The sequence below is a fragment of the Cervus elaphus genome, chromosome 19 (assembly GCF_910594005.1).
Source record: "Cervus elaphus chromosome 19, mCerEla1.1, whole genome shotgun sequence".
In the NCBI taxonomy this organism is placed as follows: domain Eukaryota; kingdom Metazoa; phylum Chordata; class Mammalia; order Artiodactyla; family Cervidae; genus Cervus; species Cervus elaphus.
Window position 1 is genome coordinate 46,639,016 of NC_057833.1, and position 20,158 is coordinate 46,659,173.

Consider the following 20,158-nt stretch of genomic DNA (forward strand, 5'->3'; position numbering starts at 1 on the left):
TATTTGGAAATACAGTCACTGCAGATGTAACTAGTTAATATGCGGTTGTACTGAAGTAGGGTGGGCCCCTAATCCAGTATGTCTGGTGTCCTTATAGGCAGAAAGCCTTGTGAAGACAAAGGACTGGAGTGATGCATCAACAAGCCTAGGGCCACCTGGGGCTTCCCAAAGCTAGCAGAAGCATGGAGAAAATTCTCCTTTAGAGTTCACAGAAGGAACCAGCCCTGCTGACACCTTGATTTAGGGCTTTTAGTCTCCAGACTGTGATATATTAAATTTCTGTTGTTTAAAACCAACCCAGTATGTGGTACTTTGTTATGGCAGCTGTATATACTCCTCCCGTTCTGCTCCTATATTTCATCCCCAGCTCCCTCATCACCAGGCTTTTTCCCATCACCCTTTGCCGTTTTAAAAAAAAACTTTAAACTTTCATTTTGTATTGCGGTATAGTCAATTAACAATATTGTGGTAGTTTCAGGTGAATAGCGAGGGGACTCAACCATACATATACATGTATCCATTCTCCCCCAAAACCCCTTCCATCCAGGCTGGCACATCACTGAGCACAGTTCCATGTGCTATACAATAGGTCTTTGTTGGTTATCCATCTTAAATAAAGCAGCCCATCACCCTTTCCTTGATCAGGCCTTCTCATTATCCTCATGACAGGTCAGAGCAGCAGACTAGTTCATCTAGAGTTGCCACCTCCTCCAGTGGACCATCCCCCTGTGGATTCACAGACTACTAGGTCTAGAAGGACCTTGTCAATCCACCAGTTAGCTATCCAGACTCTTCAACAAATCCAGTGGCTGGGAGCTCTCCACCCCTCAACACAGTTCATTTTCTCTTTGGACAGCTCCGAGTCAGAAAGTTCTTCCTCAGATTAATCTGACACCCTGGTTCCCGGCAACATCTGGCCACTGGCACAGGGGATGAGAGGAGAGAAGGTGAAGATACTTTATTATACCCAGATGGCAACAGTCTCACTCAGGTGTCCTACTCCTGAGCCCCAAACCTCCTCTTCCTTAACACAGGCTCTGTGCCGTGAAGAGCAACACTCAGTTCATTGCTTTAGAACTCAGCTCCTCAGAAAGGGCTGCAGGATTCCTGAAAACTTGCTATTTAGTTGCTAAGTCATGTCCAACTCTTTTGCAACCTGGTGGACTGTAACCCACCAGGCTCCTCTGTCCATGAAATTTCCCAGGCAAGAAAGCTGCCATTTCCTTCTCCAGGGGCTCTTCCTAACCTAGGGATCAGATCTGCATCTCCTGCATCAGCGGGCAGATTCTTTACCACTGAGCCACCAGGGAAGCTACTCTGTTTTTATTGCCTCGGCCCCAGCCTGTAGCTGTGTTTCTGGCCTGGAACAGGGCCTCAGTAAAGGAGTAATTACTACATGGAGACAGTGGAGAGGGGAGTGAGTAGGAAGGGCAGGAGGGCAACAAGTTTGCTAGTCAGAGCTGTCTGTGATCCCCAGGGATCACCCCGGCAGAGGCCTCTGCAGCCCCCCTTGGCACCTCCGCTCCTGGTGCCGCCTCTGTTCCTAGGCACCGGTCTTCCACTGCCCAGTGGATTTGTGCTCTTTACACTCTGATGGCCCCGCCCAGCCCTGGGGCAGAGAGCAGCTTCTCATCCTGGGGGAAGCTGGATGGTCTCCTCCCTTCCTGAGTTCTTTCCATCCAAGTTTCCAACACCTGCATTGCCTCTTCTCCTCTGTCAGCAGGAGCCCCGCTCAGCAGTGGTAATCCTGTTTTCAAAGGAATACACAAAACTTCTGTTCATGTTGTAAATTATTGGGCAGATTGCTTGGTTCCTGCTTGGACCCAGCAGTCACCTCCCTGGACCTAACATGACTGGGCTCTAAATTAAGCACTGCCTTGCTTTGAGACACTCATGAAAAGGGCTAGTATAGTGTGACCTAATGTGTTTTATTACAGTTAATAAAATAAAAAACACTGGAACAGGGAATGATATAAGAGTTCTCTGAAGAATCTTGACAAAAATATTTCCATCATCAAAAGTCAAACTGTTGCCTCTTGTATTATTTCTTCTACTCCCAACCCCACTAAAAGTGAATGCAGATGAAGATGACTTTCTTGTGTAAAAATATTAATGAAATATTAGCTTGACTGCAAGATTATGAAAGTCAGTACAGTTTTTCTTTATATTTTAGAATAATTGAGCCACTTTACTCCTTACTATAGTGTCCTTGGTATAGTGTTACTTGTTCAGTCATGTTTGACTCTTTTCAACCCCATGAACTGTAGCCTGCCATGCTCATTGAATTCTCCAGGGAAGAATACTGGAACGGGTAATCATTCCCTTCTTCCAGGGATTGAACCCAGGTCTCCTGCATTGCAGGCAGATTCTTCCATAAAGAAAGCTGAGCACCAAAGCTGATGCCTTCGAACTGTGGTGCTGGAGAAGACTCTTGAGAGTCCCACAGACTGCAAGGAGATCAAACCAGTCAATCCTAAAGGAAACAAACCTTGACGATTCATTGGAAGGACTGATGCTAAAGCTGAAGCTCCAATACTTTGGCCACCTGATGCAAAGAGCCTAGTCACTGGAAAAGACTCTGATGCTGGGAAAGATTGAAGGCAAAAGGAGAAGAGGACAACAGAAGATAACATGGTTAGATAGCATCCCTGACTCAATGGACATAAATCTGGCAAACTTCGGGAGATAGTGAAAGACAGGGAAGCCTGGTGTGCTGCAGTCTATGGGGTCACAAAGAGTTGGACATGACTTAGCAACTGAACAACAACAACAACACTCTTTAGTGTGGCCCAAAGAAGATTTCCAAATGACAGCCCAAGCACTGAATTTGGCTGTATTTGTGTTAAATTTCTTGTGTGGGTTTGGCTGCCAAGAGATGGATTGTGGATGGAAGCTTCTATTCCGGTTTCAGTTTCTAGAGATAGCTATTGAGGTCAAGGCGAAATATATATTTAACAATACCTACATGTTTAAGAATTACCTGCCAATTACTTCTGCTGTTCTTTTGAAGACCTCATCATGGTTGCTGATTCAGTGCTACACATAAGGAGGAGAAGAGGAGACATGTTGAATGTACCTTCTTACATAGCTGAGCCAGCTGGCTCTCTTCTCATTGGAGTAGGCCACTGAGGCCAACACCACCTGGTTTCCCCCCATGAACAGTATTCCAAAGCTGGAAATGGCTTCTGTGACCAACCTGCCTAAGTCATCCCCAGGGCTCACTAAGCAAAGGAGCAGTAGTGCCTGCCCCTAACCTCTGGAAAAATACCCAGAGTTGGGACTTAATGACCACTGAGTCAGCAGCAGCTCTTTCCTTGTCAAGAATAGCACTTTTTTTCATTTCCTGTAATCCCTCCATGGGACAAGAAAAATCACAGATTTTATAGTGAAAGCGAAAGTATCAGTTGTTTGGTTGTGTCTGATGCTTTGCAACCCACGGACTGTAATCTGCCAGGCTCCTCTGTCCAAAGGATTTTCTGGGCAAGAATACTGGGGTGGGTTGCCATTTCCTTCTCCAGGGGATGTTGTCAACCCAGGGATTGAACCCCAGTCACTTGCATTACAGGCAGATTCTTTACCATCTGAAATCACAGATTTTATAGTACCTGGTAGAAATTTGTGGTAGCAGGGTAAGATTATTTAAACAAAAATACCAAAGTATTCAAGAGAGAGAAAGAAAGCCAAGGACAGAGATTAATCATTTTTTACTTTAAAAATGGCTTTGAGTTGCAACTCTCCTGTCTGTCATCTCTTCAAAGATGCCTATGAAAAGGATTTCTTTCACACACCATGAAACACTGCCAAGATACTTTTCTGAGAAGATCCACATAGCATAGGTACATCTGTCAACTATACAAGGTTTCATTAGTTCCTAGAGGTTTTCCTGACACTTTAAAAACTAGTTAAATTGATGAAGTCTAGAAAAGTACTTACATTTTTCAAAACCTATCAGACAAAAAAGTAGAAAGGAAAAAGAAGGCAGGATAAGTAGTATGAAGAACCTTGAAACTGTAAGTAGGAAATGTGAATTATTTTCTTGGCTAAGCTACAAATGTCTCTTGTGCCTGCCAGAAATCTTTCAGCTTTTTTGTGATTGTAAATTTTCCGTAAGTGTCAATGGGTCTGGTTTGTAAATTACTGCAAGTAGTAAGCAAGCAATGACATATATTGTAATTTTGTTGTGCTAATACTGCCAGATTCTATTGCATTTTACTATTCTGTGAACTCATAATGGAACAAAGAGTATAGACTTTGATTCAGAATACATGTGATGTTGGTATAAATACTTCATGGAAAACCCTAAATATATTTTGACGCCTATAGTCTTTGTTTACAGTGGGAAGACTTCTTATTTTAAAAGCTGTATTTATGCTCACTTGCATCTGTTCTACTTTGAAATTTCTCAACTATGTAATCTTTTTTTTTTAATTAATTATTTTTTAATTGAAGGATAATTGCTTCACAGAATTTTCTTGTTTTCTGTCAAAGGTCAACATAAATCAGCCACAAGTATACACAGAGCCCTTACTTTGGAACCTCCCTCCCCGTCCCACCCGGTAATCTTAATTATTTTTATTTGACTGTTGTTAACAGTTCTAGACTGGTCTCGGGCCTGATCTCCATTTTTCCTTACTGTCCATTCATCTTAATACTGCTCTCATGCTAAAAAAAATTAATCATGTTATCTAATGAAATATAATGTATAAAATCAACTCTGCTTTGGCAGATGCAGTGTTAGGAATGGAGCAAACAATTAGACCCTTCCCCCCTTTTGTCTTTTACTCAAAAAGCTCAGTCTTCAGTGACTGCTTATTACATAGGAAAAGTCCAAACTCCTTGGGCCTTCACAATCTGGCCCTATCTGTTTTCCTAGGCTCCCTGTCTTTTCACATCCACTTTCTTTCTCTTTATGTTCTTCAGACCAGTATCACTACCATTCTCAAGGTGTTAGAAAGAAACTGTGGCCATGAGTCAAATCTATTTCACCAACCTTCACTAATTCAAGGTCATTTAAGACTTGTGTGTCCTCCATGCAGGACATAGCCTAAACAATAAGGTGTTTGCTAGAGCTGTTTTCTAGAAACTTGACGTCAGCTATATCTAGTCCAAGCTGAGCTGGACTTGAGTGAGTGTCCACTCAGTGACCTTCTGACATCACAGGGTCAAACACTCTACCCTCAAATGGTGCTCGATGCCCTCATTTTTGAATGTGCAGAGGCCCATAGCTTATTTACACCTGCACAGAAAGACAGTTACCACCCCTTTTTCCAATCACCTTTTCCCATACTTCCCACACCTCAAGACAGCATGCAGTTTTACTCCATAAATGTCCGAAGCCCCAAGCATTTGATAGGCATATCTGAGATTTGGCTTCTCTCCTGGCTGCCTTACAAATCAATCCCTGCTGCAGACCTCATCGTCTCAGTGTTCTGGCTTGCTGCAGGACCGGCAGAACAAACGCGGCTCAGCAACAAAAGCACCCCATGTTCCTTCACTTTTCCATGCTCTACTAGTCTGTGTGAAAAGCCGTCCCCCATTCTTGCCCTGGAATTACCCCAGTTCAAGGGTCACCTCCTTCCCACTCCACTCAGGCAGTTAGTCTTTGCCTCCACCTGGATCCCGAGGAGCTCTTTGCCGGCCTCTGTCTTGTGGTATCGTAATTCTCCAAGTGTCTGTCTGTCTCTCCCACAGTGGCCTCTCGAGGAGCATTTCTTCTCTCAGCGCCACAACAGTATAACGTAACGGATACTGTGTCTGCCCATGAGCAGCACCCTGTGAATGTTGGTCAAATCTGTGAATAAGTAGAATAAATGCTTCTGAAGTTCTTCCTCAATCAATGTTTGCCTTAAAAACATCAGTTCCTTGGAACTCTATCTGATTATATATCTTGTTCCACATGGCAGAGTGAGTTATTAACCAGCTATAATGCTAGAAACAGTTGAGATAAGCGAGTCTGCTGAGTAAAGCAGAGAAAGCATTAAAGTGTGTGGAGGGGTTGTCCGTCAACAGCAGTCTGTCAAAAATCTTTATCGGGGGCTTATTCTGTGCCAGGCCCTTTTCTAGGTGCCACCATTGGTTGGTTTCATACACTGAACAACAGCAGCCATTCTTTAATTTAGGTTCAGAACACTTTCTAAAAAATTTTTTTGTTCTCACATACATGCATTCAGTTTTAATTTGATCTGTGCTCTTAGAGAGCAATATTGCTGTGTTCATAAAGGATCTTCCCCTGAATCATCAGGTGTTCTTATGAAGTGGGCCTGTGTTCTGGATGGTATTTCAGACCCTCCTCATTCTCCTGTGGCTGAAGCAGTTGGAGAGGGGACCCTCACTAGGAACCACAAAGCCCTCACAAGAGCGACTGGTATCTAGCTGTTTCCTCCCCCTGGACTGGCAGTCAGGAAAGCTGGATGGGGAGACTGCAAGAAAAGCTCACACTTGGGAAACCAGCAGTGGGGCTCGATTGGTGGGTGGTTTTAGTGCAAACGTTCTCATCTGTGAAACATAAAGCAGGAAATGCTGAAAATCGCCAATAATCCTCTTTAAAAAAAAATATTTCCTATCAAGAACATTCTAGGGCACAAAGGAATTTTCTTTTCACATTTTCTCATACATGGGGTTTTCTAGCCAGCGTCATGAACTGAATTGAACTAAAAATGAAGCCAAAGTGAATACTAGCTTTGTCCCTAGAATTTTGTTTTTAAACTGTGGCACCTATACTGTTGTAGGTAACTAACTAGAATGTTCTTTTTACTTGCCTGTCATTAATGTTTGACCTACTTGGAAACCCAACTGTGTCCAAGATAGACCCTTGCATGCATGCCAAATTGCTTCAGTCGTGTCTGACTCTTTGCAACCCAATGGACTGTAGCCTGCTAGGCTCCTTTGTCCATGAGATTCTCCAGGCGAGAATACTCGAGTTTGTTGCTGCGTACTCCTCCAGGGGATCTTCCCAGCCCATGGATCGAACCTGCATCTCTTAAGTCTCCTGCATTGGCAGGTATGTTCTTTACCACTAGCACCACCTGGGAAGCCCAAGATAAACCCATAGTAAATATTAACTTTATCTTAATTTTATGAAGATCCACTGTACCCCTAACACTCTAACATTCCTAATTACAATGCTCAGCTGAGCTTATCAAAGGCAATGAATTATATTTGCCACATCTCAGAGGAAAGTCAGAGGCATATTTGACTCTGTGCTAAAATGGCTACAATGCAGGATTGTAGACCTCATGGGTAACTATAGTGAAACTCACTTTGATCTTGCTAAATCCCTCTAAATAGGAAACAATGAATTAAGCCTGCAGGATAAATTCCTTCCAACTCTTTCAGGGTCAAAGAGAACACATAAACACATTAACTGCTTTTGTTTCATGTTTCTTCTCCTTCCATAGCAGAACATAGAAATAAAGAAAATTTATACAGAGTGGGCAGGAATAAAGTCTTCTGGTTAATCAAGTTAGCACACTTATTAAATATGAGATTATATTTCTTGAAGAATTAGAATGTAATAAAGTCAGTACTAAAATAACTCTCAGTGGAATTTAGCATAAATATCTTTTGCTCCCACCTCCCCCACACAGGCATCAAACTCCATTTTCAATCTTTCCAGGCTCTGGGACCTGGCCAAACCCTCTTTCTGAGCCAGCTGCTTCCAGGAGCCAAGTAGGCTAGCATGCTTCTCTCCTAGCTCAGGCAGCTTTTAGAGAGTTCACATGACACCATGGACCAGCTCTTAGACACCCAAGGCCAGTTCCACTCACCAGGCCTGCAACCCTGTTACCCTCAGCCTCCCTGGACATGTCACCTTCAGGCATTCTCCACTGTCACCTTCAGGCATCTCAGTCTCATTCTCCTCCATTGCCTTTTCTGCTGGCTCTCTAGCTTCCATGCCTCACAAACAAACTGCTCAGAATATTTGATAACCAAAATGGTGAGGGCTAGCTCCAAACAGGCGGAAAGAAAAATGACCATCATACAGGTAGGCAAGTGGTCCTCCTTTACTTTCTGGGCTCACCGGGGGACCTAAGGATGGCCAAGTGATGGGGACCAGTCTGGAGACTCAGAAGAGTGGCTGTATACCAAGTAGGTCTGTTGTGATGGCACATATGCTGAGTGTTGTCCCAAGACTCCAAATGACTTTACCAGAATATTGCCTGCATTCATCACGTTAGCAGAATTCTGGTTTTTCTCTCCCACGCAGCTCTTATAAGTCATGGCTGGCAGTTCACCCATGTGTCATGGAACCCTGGGATTGGAAGGAGGGGTGGGCCTTTCTCCTTGATTCTCAAGGCTGCTTCCTTTATCATCACTCCCACTACCTGATCCATACCCCAAGGTAAAAAACTCCTTCCGGCTCATATCAGCTAAAATATCAGATAAATACTCAGTCTGCCCCTTTCAGTTGCAGGCATCTCCTAAGCTCCTGCCAGTCTCTACATTGCATCCAGAATTTGACTCATTTTTTTCCTCATATAAGAAATATTTGAGAATTTCCTGGTGGTCCAGTGGTTTGGATTTGATGCTTTCACTGAAGGGGCCCAGATTCTATCACCAGTTGGGGAACTAGGATTGTATAGGCCACATGTCATGGCCAAAAATAAATAAATGAAAAGAAAGAAATATTCATTATTAAGACTTCATTGTTCCAGTGTGCAGTATGTATGAAGATGTGTAAGAATTCTTATCTTTAAAGATAAGCTCATAGTTTAAAGAACCAGACTAGATGGTAAATGCCTGCACAGACATATAGCATTTACAAGTATGGAAATATGGGCACAAAGTAATAGTTGGTATATTAGTTTTCTGCAGCTGCTGTAACAAAGTACCACCAAGCAGCTTAAAACAGCAAAAATTTATTCTTCACAGTTCTAGAGGCTAGAGATCTGAAGGCCAGGTGTCAGCAGGGCTGTGTGCCCTCTGAGACTCTGGGCAGAATCCATCCTTGGCTCTTCCTAGTTTCTATTGGTGGGCGACAAGCTTAGCTTTCCTTAGGCCACTTCATCATTCTAATCTCTGCCTCCATTGTCTCATGGTGTTCTCCCCCATGTATTTCTGTCTTCATGTGGCATTTTCTTCTTCTTATAAGGACAGTAGTTGTATTGGATTAGGGTATACCCTAATAACCTCATCTTAATTTGATTAAATAGGCAAAGACCCTGTTTTCAAATAAAGTCACATGCTCAGGTCCTGAGGGTTAGAATTGTCAGTGTATCTCCTGGGGGGATACAATTCAACTCATAACAGTTGGGTAGGAAGGAAAGCAAGGGAAGTGCCGGAGAAGGCTGGCTGGACAGAACTGGTGAGCTGGTAAGTTGTAGTCATCCAGGAAGAGCAGGAAAAAGGGAGCGTATCATGTCTTCTGGAGATATGTGTACAGAGGGACTGAGATCTGAAGGGTAGGCACCTTTGGGAAACTGCAAATGATTCAGTGAAAAGGATGAAAAAGGGAAAAAGCAGGTGAAAAGGGTCTATGCTCAGCGGTGGCCAGAGGTAACCCTAAAAGATAGCAGGAATCAGGTCATGAGTCTAGTTATCTTCCCATACAAACATGCCTTCACACCTTGATTCTCACTCTACACCTCCTGGTGACCATTTATCTTAGACACCTACTTCCCCATCACTTCCCACATCCAGTTGGTCCCTAAGTCCATCTGATTCTGCCTGCTAAATATATCCTAAGTCTGCCTTGTCTTTTTCATACCCACTGCCTTAGTTCAGACCCTCAACATCACACACATTAGTGCAACAGCCACCCCACAGAAGCTCCCACTTTCGTGCTCACCTATCTCTCTCCATCTTCCTTTGCTGCCAGGGCCATCACTCAGCTCAGAACAGTGTCCTTCCCTGGAGGAAGGTGTCTGGGAGGTGGGAGGTGAATGTGTGAAGGTGGACCCTAATCCAATATGACTGCATCATGAGTGGAGTGGTCTTAGCCTGCTGTCTGAATTTCACCAACTTCTTCATCACACCCTGGCATCCCCTGCAGCCAGCTGAAGGCAGAGCACTAGCTTCCCAGAGGACTCCAGCTTCTGACCTACTCTTTAGGGACTGTTTTCATTGTGGCTTAGTAAGTTGGTATTCTGGTTTTATTTTTCTAATGCAAGTTCTATTACTTCCTAGATTTGAATCCTTCAATCATTCCCCGCCATCTTCAAATTGACACTGGAACTCCTTGTCATGGTTTACAAGGCTGTGGGTGATCTGACCTTGGTCACTTACCTAGCTTCATATTCCACTGCTCCTCCATAGACCCTGGGCCCCAGATGTTACTGAGTTCTTTGAGTTCTCTCTAGTGACAGTCTTTCTTCTGCCTGGGATGCCGCCTCTTCATCCTTCTATTTCTGGCTGCCTTCAACTTGTGTTTCCAAAGGCACATCGGGATCCGCTCCTGAGAGAAGCCTCCCCCGACCCCTCAGACTGGGGTTGGGAGCCCCTGCTTGGTGCTCTCTAATGCCCGATTCTCACCTCGATTACAGCTCCTAATCCTATGAGGCTACTTAATCCTACACTGTAATGGTTGATTTTCTTGTTTATCTTCCTCTCTAGACTGTGAGCAACTTAATCAGGCTCCATGTCAATTCTCCTAAAAGCAGTGTACCCAAAGTACTGCCCTCTTGGCACCTGTGGAGGTATCCTTTGCTTTTTTGTCCTAATGTTTGACATTTTTGTTTTGCTTTTTCTTGATGGAATTGCTGGATTTCCACAGATGTTAGAGGTGTACTCTAAGACAACCCGCTTCAAATAGGTAATGTTGGCAGTTTCCCTTGTTGGAGACTGAGCAGCAAAGCCCCAGTGAGGTGGGGATGGAACCCCTGCAGGCAGCTGGACACAGCTGCGGATGAGATGTGGAGATTACATGGACTCTCTGAAAACCATTGTCTGCGGGTGGATTCTAATTGTAAATACTTGAAATAACTTGCTCTCAGTCATCCATAATACTTGGTACAAGGTAGTTTTTATAATTTGTAGTACTTGTAAGTAGCATTTCAGAATCTAGAATATTATTTAGCAATTTGAAGATCTTGATTCATAATAAATAAAAGAAAAATCACAGCCCCAAGGGAACTAACAATATCATCCTTCATAAACGCTGCAAATCTATTATAAGCTAGAGTCTGAGGTGCTTTTGGTGAAAATAGTTTAAAAAGTCCTTCAAATGCCAAAAAGATAAGTATAAAGAATAGAACAAATAAAATTTTAAAATACTTTAAAGGGAATTGATTTCCCCCCCACACTTTGAGCTTTTTATTTTGCATTGGGGTACAGCTGAGGAACAATGTTATGATACCTTCAGGTGAACAGTGAAGGGACTCAGCCATGCAGGTCCATGTATCCATTCTCCCCCAAACCCCTCTCCTATCCAGGCCGCCATATAACATTGAGCAGAGCTCTATGTGCTCTACAGTAGGTCCTTGTTGGTTATCCATTTTAAATATAGCAGCACGTACACGATAGCCCCAAACTGCCTAACTCTCCCTTCCCCAAAGCAACCATAAGTCTGTGAGTCTCTTTCTGTTTTGTAAGTTCACTTGTATCATTTAAAGGGAATTTGACTTTTGAGGCAGGCTTCACACCTGTCCATGTGTTAACTCCACTCCTCTGTACTAGAAGTGAGGGAAACAAAACAGAATGACTGCATCCCTGCATTAAGGCCCTCATCACCTAGTGGGAAAGGCCAACCAATGACTAGGGGTGAAGGAGATTATTTAGCGTTGACACATCAGATTTGTCTTTGGAGTCAGTAATTCTAAGAACAAGAAGAGCTGCTTTCCTGTCAAAGCTAATACGTGAGCTGTTGGCGTTCTTAAGCATAATTCTAATAATGAGTCAAACCAGTCCCCTGAGCAGAGAACTGAAAACATTGCAGGAGTTACCAGTCTTTGTCCCTCAGGCAGAAAACTATCACATTGTTTGTTCACCATATGGAATTTGGTGGCCTAAAATCATGTTTTCTGGAATGTTCTTTGGATTCTGTTTTTCACAAGGTTTCTATACTCCCTGAATAGTTAACTTTTATTATGCTGAAATAACAATTTTTCTTAATTTTAAATTGCCTTGTAATTTTTTTTTCAGTTTGTGTTTAACACTTAGGGTACCATCATTCTGTATTGAAAATTTTCTCTCAGGTAGCCACCTGCTGGCTGTTCTTTGTGACTTTAAAGGGAGTTGTCTTTTTTAAGATGGTAATGGAAGTGGTTGTTACAATACTAGACGTTATTAATAACCAATATCAATAAATAGTAAGGTTTGTTTGAGAGCTAAGAAAGATTCTTTAAGTTAGGTATTCTTCTGTAAATCACTAGCGTTCATAGTCTCCCTTTACTGTGGGTAATTCTTTTGCTGTAGGTTGGCAGTGAACTTACTTATGAGAAGATATGTTACCTCAGGGCTTTTGTTTGGAATGAAAAAAATTCTTTCTCTTTTCAATGGCAATCATACTTTCCTATTATAATTCAAAACAAGTTTAAGAATGAATGACATTTTCAGAGTAAAAAGTAAGAAGGAGTGAATGAATGAGCAAGGTATACTCTCTATAATGTTATTGTAGTTGTTTAGTCATGAAATCATGTCTGACTCTGGCGACCCCACGTAGCCTGCCAAGCTCCTTTGTCTGTGGGATTTACCACGCAAGAACACTGGGGTGGAAACATTGCTATTTCCTTCCCTAGGGACTCTTCCTGACCCAGGGATTGAACCCACATTTCCTGCATTGCAGGCGGATTCTTTACTGTTGAGCCATCAGGGAAACCCTTCTATAAAGTGCAAAGGGAGAACTGAACACACAGAAAGTATTCACATTTAGTAAGAAATCATGGTTTCCCAGTCAACACATTAAGTACACGAAATCGGCATTTGTCCCTCAAATCAGGAGGAGGCCTCAGAGGCTCATGGGAAGAGGGGGTGTTAAAAGCTTCTGTTCTTCATGCTTCCTGTCCTGTCTTTGTCCAGATGGCTCTAGATGCTGGGAAGCCTCATGAAGTCAGTAGGTTCTCTGCTGCCTGGTAGAGTTGCCCCTTGGCCATATGAAACCATATTCCTCATGCTAAAAATAACCAGAGTCTGAGTCCAAAACTTCCTTGCTGTTGACATCTCATGTGTCTGGTAGCCCTGGGAAGCAGGACATCCTACTCTCGTCTCTAATAACATAGAGGATCACCAATCTTAGCCAAAAGTCCCTCCATAGTAGTTACTCCTTGACTACAGCCCCATATGGAGAAGTTACTGTCTCCTCAATGTAACACTGACTTTGCCCCAATATTTTTCTCGCAGCAGGTGTTTTGTTGTTTGTGGCAAAAGGAACAGAAAAAGTTAAAAAAAAATTATCCTGTAAACTTCTTCTGGGGTAAAAATGAGTGCTCAAATTCAAGTCATCACTGTAACTAGCCAGTAGCTTTGTTCAAGTTCTTTCACTTTGCTGGGCATCAGTTTCTCTATTTGGAGAATGAATATGCATATGAGGGGGATGATATTCTAGTGGTAAATTGTAGAAATGTAGCAGAAACAGCAAATTGGAGGCAATCTTAGCTGAATATGTCAAAGCACATGAATATAGGATATTTATATTTATTTGGATTCTACTTTCATTTTCCACGACTGATTCTTTCTGAGCCCTAGGGCATTTATTCATTTGCTCATTCCCTCATTCATTCAATAAAAATTTACTTTGAACGTCTATTCTGTGTCAGGTATCATCCTAGGCTCTGAAGATACAAGAACGTACAAAAAAGCAAGGTTCCTGTCTTCAGAAAGCCTACATTCTTTTTGTTTCTGTTTATTTTTGGGGACACCATGTGCGTATGTATGCTAAGTCGCTTCAGTCATGTCTCTTTGTGACCCTATGGACTGTAACAGCCTGCCAGACTCCTCTGTCCATGGGATTCTTCAGGTAAGGATACTGGAGTGGGTTGCCATGCCTTCCTTCAGCGGATCTTCCCGACCCAGGGGCTAAACCACACTGCATGTGATATCCTATATCCCTGGCCAGGGATTGAACCCACACCCCCTCTATTGGAAGTGTGGAGTCTTAATCTCTGGATTGCCAGGGAAATCCAGAAAAATCACATTTTAGTGGGACAAATAAGTACTTAAGTAAATAAGTAAACAAGATAATTGCAGATTGTGAAAAGTGGTAAGAAAGAAATTTTAAAAAACATATGGGATGGATGGTAACTAAGGCAATCACCTTTAGGTATATGGCTGTTGTGATGCCATCTGAGCTGAGAAATGAATGTCAAAAGACATGCCAACAACCTCAGCTTCTAAGCCTGGCAAAGTAGAGAGGTTATTTACCTTAATAACTCATAAGTGCAAAAATGACCCATGTAGTCTGTTTCCCATGCACAGAAACTTTGTTGACACAGTGCCTTTAGGCAGAATGCAGAGATGTCAGATTTCCATAGCATCCTCCAGTAGGGTTGGTCTTGGTTATCACCAACCAATCCCTCATTTGGAGAGGGTGGACGCAGGGAGTCCTCTGACTCTGTGCAGGCCCTGACCTCACCAGTCCTGCTCTGACCAGGCTGCAGACAAAGAATGAACATGTGCTTAGTTACAGCCAAACTGCTGACAAAGGAGTGACCACCTGCTTTTCCATGTACTGCCTGTTCTGGTAGGGGAGCTTCTGAGCCCATTTGTCACCTCCTGGGGACAGAGCAGAGTCACAGAGCACTGATAATTCTTTAGACCTGGGAAGGGTTGGAGACAGAAGACTAGGATTAAAAGTAGCTGCAGCTGATGACTGCCTATGTATTATGACTGGAATTTTTCTCCCCTGACCTGTCCTCAATGCCTGAAATTCTACTGCTAGAGGTTAGCATCCAATCCATTCAGTTTTTGAAAGGTTTTTTGGAGGGAGATTTGTTTATTTTTTACTCTTTGAGTCCCTGAAGACTAAATTTTCTTCAGGGAAGACTTAAAAGTCTTCTTCAGGAGAAGACTTGAAAGTCTTTTAGAGAAGTAAAATGTTTCACTCTCTAAACATTTTAATTTGACACCTTAAAAGAGACTCACAAAAATTCTAAAAACAAGAGGAGCCAGTTTATAGGTGTCATGCCCTGAATCTTACCTTAGCCAGAATTGACCTGTAAAATGACAAATGCATACACCCTACTCTTAGAACATGACTCCTAGTTTTCTAAGCTTCCCACTGAGTTACTCCCACTACAACTGCTCTTCAATCTCCTGGAGATCTCTCCTCCCTCGAGAGGTTCATGGTCATGGTCAGTGTCTGATGTAAGATACATGCACAGATAACAGTATCTCATGGTAGACAGCCATGGGCCTATGTGTGCTATCTCCTGCCATTCAGCTTAAGAAATAAAACATTGCTGTGATAGCTGAAAATGCACCCCTCCCAAAGATATCAGGTCCTAACCCCTGAAACTTGTAAATGTTAAATTTGGAAAAATGGATCGTTGCATGTGTGCTCAAGCTAAGGGTCTTGAGATGGGGGGGAGGATTATCATGGATTATCCAGATGGGCCGTAAATGCCATGACAAGAGTCTCATAAGAGAGAGGCATAGGGATATTCGCAAACACACATTTGTCTGCACAAGGAGGTCTTGTGAAGATGGATCAGAAAGAGATTTGAAAATTGGAGTGATGTGGCCACAAACCAAGGAAATGCTGGCAGCCACCAGATGAGGGAAGAGGTAAGGAACAGATTTGCCTCTAGAGCCTGCAAAGGGAGCATGGCACTGCCCACACCTTCACATTTTGAACTTCTGGCTTTGAGAACTGTGAGAGAATAAAGTTCTGTTGTTTTCAGCCATCAAGTTTACAGTAATTTGTTACAGCAGCAACAGGAAAATAATATAATTCCAATGCAATGTAAGCTACCTGTGTTGCAACCCAATTGCAACCCTCCTCTCTTCACGCTCTGAAAGTAACCTTGAATTTGGTGTTTAATATTCTTGAATTTCCTTATGCTTTTATTGCATATGTTTGTAATCTGAAATAATAAGCCACTTTATATATGGTATCATACCATATGCTTCTGCCTATTGCCATTTGCTTTTATCCTCTGCCTCCCTCCGCATATTTTAAATTATATATATATGTAAACACATATTTTATAAATTATGTATGTTGACACATGTAGCTATAGTTCACTTTAACTGTTACATAGTATTCCTTTTATGTGTGCGTGTGTGTATGTGTGTGTGTATGTATATGTGTACCACGATTTTAAGATCATTTCTTCTGTTTATGAACATTTAGGTTGTCCCTGGATTCTCAGTCCTTCAGGCAGTGACACAATGAGCGTCTGTGCTCATATACAGGAATATTTCTAGTATATTTACCAGAGAATAGAATCACTAGGTCGAAGTTTGTGTCATTCTCAACTTTGCTAGATATTGTCAAACTGCTCTGCAAAAGTACTGATGTACACCTGGTGGTTAAATAAGGATTTTGACAGCAGCAGATTTCAGTAAGGGGAAGGATATGCATGAAAAGGATTGGGATGGGAAACAAAGGGAGAGGTAAATAGTTCTAACAAAGGAAGAGTTCTCTACCGAGGCGTGAAGCAATTTTGAATTGCTTGGGGAAATTTTTGTAAAATTTTCCCTCTTGAGCCCACACTCTCCCTATTCTGGGATGTCTTCCTAAGGAAAGTATGTATTCTCTCAGGAAACTGGCCTGCATTAGTTGAGAGCCAGTAGACTGGGTGCTTGAGAAGCAACAAAGGGAGGAGAGACAGGAAAGCTTGAATTGAGGGACCTCCAGGAGGATGGAGATAGGCCAGGAGGGTGTGTTAATCAAGGAACCTGTTATATAGTGTAGGGAGCTCAGGTTCATGCTCTGTGACGACTCAATGGGGGGGGATGCGGGTGGGGGGGAGGACCAAGAGGGAGAGGATATATGTATACATTTAGATGATTCACTTTGTTGTGCAGCAGAAACTAACACAACATTGTAAAGCAACAATACCTTCCCTCTGAAAAAAAAAAAAAAATCAAGGGGCACTGAAATAAACAGAAGTGAGTACCTACACCTCTGCAGGTATCCAGAGGCATCATTAGGGCTTCAGCACACTTGAGTGAAGGGATTGGGATAAAGGTCTGAATACTTGACTGTGCTTATCAAACTTCGGCTCCTGACAGTGCTTGTCCCAAGCCCTCTTTGAATTTTGTTATGGAAGAGTCACTTTATAATTCAATAAACTATTGCTCCCCTGGGTCTCTGAAGAGGCTGAAGACTTAAGGTTGGCATTTTTACATTGGAATTAGCAGCCTAGGAAAATTCAGGAGAATTAAATATAATACTCTCAATGCATTTACAGAACGTAACATGTTATGGAAGTAAAATATTCATCCAAATACTGTAGAGTAGGAAAACAGATACATGTACTGATTGAAAAACAGTAAAGTGTGTGTTTGCATGTGTGTGTACATTGATAAGGATGAGGAGACAAAACGATTCAAAGAATTGGTCTTTCAAATTTATGGTGTCTTTTCTGTATAAAGTTACAGGTATTCCTCCCTTCTTAGAAAAATTTACTTTATTAACAGTTAGAACTGGACATGGAGCAACAGACTGGTTACGAATAGGAAAAGGAGTATGTCAAGGCTGTATGTTGTCACCCTGCTTATTTAACTTAGATGCAGAGTACATCATGAGAAACGCGGGGCTGGAGGAAGCTGGAATCAAGATGGCTGGGAGAAATATCAATAACCTCAGATATGCAGATGCCACCACCCTTATGGCAGAAAGTGAAGAAGAACTAAAGAGCCTCTTGATGAAAGTGAAAGAGGAGAGTGAAAAAGTTGGCTTAAAGCTCAACATTCAGAAAACTAAGATCATGGCATCTGGTCCCATCACTTCATGGCAAATAGATAGGGAAACAGTGGCTGACCTTATTTTTGGGGGCTCCAAAATCACTGCAGATGGTGATTGCAGCCATGAAATTAAAAGACGTTTACTCCTTGGAAGGAAAGTTATGACCAAACTAGGCAGCATATTAAAAAAGCAGAGACATTACTTTGTCAACAAAGGTCCATCTAGTCAAGGCTATGGTTTTTCCAGTGGTCATGTATGGATGTGAGAGTTGGACGATAAAGAAAGCTGAACACAGAAGAATTGATGCTTTTGAACTGTGGTGTTGGAGAAGACTCTTGAGAGTCCCTTGGACTGCAAGGAGATCAAACCAGTCCGTCCTAAAGGAGATCAGTCCTGGCTGTTCATTGGAAGGACTGATGTTGAAGCTGAAACTCTAATACTTTGGCCACCTGATGCGAAGAGTTGACTCATTGGAAAAGCCCATGATGCTGGGAAAGATTGAGGGCAGGAGGAGAAGGGAACGACAGAGGATGAGATGGTTGTATGACATCACCAACTCAATGAACATGGGTTTGGGTGGACTCCGGGAGTTGGTGATGGACAGGGAGGCTTGGCGTGCTGCGGTTCATGGGGTCGCAAAGAGTCAGACACGACTGACCAACTGAACTGAACTGAACTGAACAAAACTATAATGTACAGAATTATAGATGTTTGACCTGGAAGAGTCTTTAGAGGTGCATCATGTAGTTCAGTTCTTTTAATGACACGCATGTGAGGAGACAGGCCTGGAGGGGAGAGGGATGCTGGCTAAGTCATCTGAAGCCAGGACTAGAGCCCTGGATCCCATCCAAGTTCCCAACATGCTTTCCTTTACACTGCCTCTCAGCTCTCCCAAAAATGTAGTTCAGATTGTCTTATTCTGCTGGAAGACCTACATTTGATGAACCTATTTTCATCTTATATTTGATTTTAGCATAAAAGTTAACCATATTTAACAAATATTCAAAATGTTAATAGTTTCTCATAATTATTAAGATAAAAGTGATTGTGTAGGTGGGAGGGGGGATCAAGATGGGGAACACATGTAAATCCATGGCTGATTCAAGTCAATGTATGGCAAAAACCACTACAATATTGTAAAGTAATTAGCCTCCAACTAATAAAAATAAATTAAAAAAAAGAAACTTATCAAAAAAAATGATTGTGTTGGGGGCAACTTTTCAATAAAATAATACAACAATTAGACAACTGTGAAAACAAACATTTTCTAAATTTCTATTTCTTTGGCATTTGAAACTCAACTTGCCAGAGAGTCAGGCTGAACTAGAAGAAAGTTTTGAAGTCTAAAGTTTTAAGGCCTACATGACAAATACCAGCAGCAAAAATAAAAAAGGAAAACAAATCACTCTGTAATTCCACTATTCTAAGACATTAATTGCCTTCATTTCTTTGTTCACTTTCAGTCCTTGATTGCATGCCATCATTTTATGTAACTACAACTTAAGTACAATACTGCTGTCTTTTTTCACTCAAAAAGTGAACACTTTTGTCTTAGGGCTATTTTAGGTTGCAAAGAACATTACTCAGTCAAGTTAAATTAGCTCAAAAGAAAAAAAAAGGTGTGTGTGTGTGTGCATGCGCGCGTGTGTGTGTGTGTATGTAGGTAGGTGTTTGTGTGAGCCTAATCTTAAAGAAATCCAAGGACAGGAACCTAAGACAGCTAAGTGGCACAGGAATTAGAGCTGGGACACAGCCGTCAGCTACTGAAGCTGCTGTCAGAGGCCTTAGATGGGGTATGAGCTTATCTTTGCCTTTCTCTTCTGCACTATAACTTCAATTGTGCATCGGCAAAAATGGCCACCCCAAACTACACAACCTTAGAGAATTATTACTTACAGAGTTTTCAATTATCCTTTCTTTAGATCTCTTAAAGTCAAATTCTGATTAGATTGGCCTAATTTATCTTTTCCATCCAGATAGGCCGTCAGAAGTTTCTGTTTAGCTTGTGGATTGGCAGTCGTTAGCTCAGGTGGACACACCTTGGTCCTATTGGATGTGGTTGGGTCAGCACAGCACATGTTCCAGACTCTCTCTGCAGGCAGCAAGGCCACATGCAGGGACCCCTATTCCTCCTCCCTGCTCCCCCTTCATCCTCCCTACCCCCATCAGTAGTGAGTGTGACGGGCAGGCACCAGCTCTTATGTGACCTTTATCTTCATAGCTACAAATTTATGGAGTGTACCACATTACATCAGGTGGCTCTTCCATAATTTATGATCTCACTCCTCCGCATGCATGCTAAGTCGCTTCAGTCGTGCCTGACTCTTTGCGACCCTATGGACTGAGCCCACCAGGCTTCTCTGTCCATGGGAT